Source organism: Monopterus albus, unplaced genomic scaffold (genome assembly GCF_001952655.1).
Source record: "Monopterus albus unplaced genomic scaffold, M_albus_1.0 scaffold29.1, whole genome shotgun sequence".
Classification (NCBI taxonomy): Eukaryota; Metazoa; Chordata; class Actinopteri; order Synbranchiformes; family Synbranchidae; genus Monopterus; species Monopterus albus.
Genome location: NW_018127909.1, coordinates 3212370 through 3214729, shown reverse-complemented (window position 1 = coordinate 3214729; position 2360 = coordinate 3212370). Strand labels below are relative to the sequence as shown.

Below are 2360 nucleotides of genomic sequence, written 5' to 3'. Positions count from 1 at the left end.
CTTCCTTGCAGTCCCACTGACCTATTTTATGGTGCACCATAAAAGACAGCCGGAGTGTTGACTGTGTAGCATCGTTTCTAGGTCAGTGGGACAGCACAAACGTATGCGTGCTTCCTTCCACCTTTATTTCGTACCCCTTCCACTGCAAGTCTTTACTAAAAATTTTCCAGTTTGGGGAGGTGAGGAGCTGACCCTGCATGTTTTCACATCTGTTGATGGTTGTATTCAAATCCCTTTATGTTTATTGTAGCGTTACTCCAGGTCTTCAAGACAAAGAGATGGGAAAAACTTTCCCAAGTTTGAAGAATAGCCTGCAGCGAATCTAGACTTAACCCCTGAGTCACAGCATAACAGACCTGGGTAAACAAATGGTTAATTATTCAGAGCAGTAGTCAAACTGCTTCAAGGTCACAATGTGGGTATTTTAGAATGGGAGATTATGTAACTGACAGGAGGAAGCAGAGAATGCAGTAACCAGTCTGGATTAAATAGTTATGTGCCACTGACTGGGTGGGCGTGAGGTAAGTGGTTTGTGATATGGGAACAGTGCACTGCAGTGCATGAAAGAAGGTCAATGTGAGCCAGTCTTGTTCTGCCAAGGCATTTTTGTTCTACTCTCCTTGTGTTATTGTCACCCTGTTGCCATCGCAGTGTAACGGGAACAGTGTAGGGAGATTCTTTGTCTGCTTTCTCCTCTCGCTTCTTGTCTGGTCTCACACTAAAGACTTCACTATACAGAGAGAGCACAAGAGAAAATGGGACGTGAGCTGTTTGCGGTTGCTTCAGCAACACGCCAGAATTCCTCTGCATCTTCTCCTGCTCGACTTGCAGGTCAAAGACATTTTAATGTCATGCTCTCAAAATCAAATTGTTTTTTACTGATTGTAGGACACACTTTTGCCAAACATGTCAGCAGCGACAGCTGTAATACAGTCTATAAGCCACATTTAACTGCCTACAGTATATTATATAAATCCCGACTTTTTTGCACTCTGTGGTTTTAAGACAAAGTGAAATGTTGTAGATGTTCTACCTTGGGTTCAGCCTTCCCTGCTGCAGTAGCATCACGCAAATCCCTAACCTGACTCCCATGTCAGTATGTTTTTGCATACTTATGCTTCTCGTTTGTATTTCAAAATTGTAAGACAATAAAAGTCACTTAACATCTGGAACTTCACTGTGGCAAGGTTGGAAGGATGCGAGCTGAATTCCTTTAGATGACACCGTGCCCATTAGAGTGTAATTGTGTTTCTCTGATGTTTGAAATTGAGTGTTAAAAAAATACTAGGGAACACAAGGCTAGTAAAAGCATTCATGATAATAAAAGTTAAAATGTGTGCTCTGTTTAATTCCAGTGTTGCCAATGAAAAGCGACACCAAAGGAGTCATTGTTACCCACAGGCACGGTGACCTAGATTTTTGCAATCCCTGTGTGTGTGTCATGTTTGTAATGGAATCCAGGGCTCAATGTGATAATGTGTTACTAATTACTGCATATCAGCTGTATAATGTTGTTCCTCACGAGAACCAGAATTGGGCCTAAAACAGAAGCAGATCTAGTTATTACATAACACCGTACTGTCATCAACATCTGTCCCTTCCTGCATTCGGCACTGTTGTCAACTGTATGGCGTAAGACGTGTTGCGTGGGCAAAGCTTTCTGTTGAGCTACAATGTTGACACAGCATAAGGAAGTTCGGCAGCTTGTGGTGTTGTGTAATTTCAGACAGTTTGGTGGCAACCAGACACACACACACACACACACACACACACACACACACACACACACACAGCCCAACACAAATGTGTGTCCAGGTGTGTCAGTAACTGATGACTCCCATAAGCCACTTTCAGCTGTTCCTCAGTGAGTTTCTTACTCTATGGTCCAATATCAATAACACGTAGTCCCCTGCAATGCACTGTAGCACATAAAATGTAAAAGTAGAAAGTATAACTGCACATAATTAGTTTCATAATGCATCATATTATAGTAGCATAAGTGTAATACTACATCAGATGCATTCTCAGCTCAGTAGCTGTCAGTCTCTGTAGAGCTGGGTCCAGGTCAGTCTTCCTCTGCAATATGTGACTACGCTAGTGCTCTGTCCTAACACAAGAGCTCTGCAGTAGCAGTCACAGCCCTGTGTACATGTGTGTGCTGCTGCTCAGACTCTACTGATCCACCCACCCAAACATTGTGTAAGACAAAGTCATAGATTTTTGGTGCAGGTCGAATTGTAATAAAAAGACTGTGATTTTAGTCCTGGTTACACTAAAGGGACCTACGATAAGACTTTGCACAACAGTTCATAAATATAATTTGATCTGACTAAACTGTAAATATATGCCACAATGAACTG

At 42.2% G+C, this 2360-nt stretch overlaps 1 protein-coding gene across 1 annotated transcript in view; it reads left to right on the top strand.

Moving 5' to 3' along the window:
* nfil3-5 (nuclear factor, interleukin 3 regulated, member 5) overlaps positions 1 to 2360 on the top strand; it is a 9123-nt gene that overhangs the window by 3547 nt on the left and 3216 nt on the right. The gene's annotated exons all lie outside the window — the stretch shown is intronic.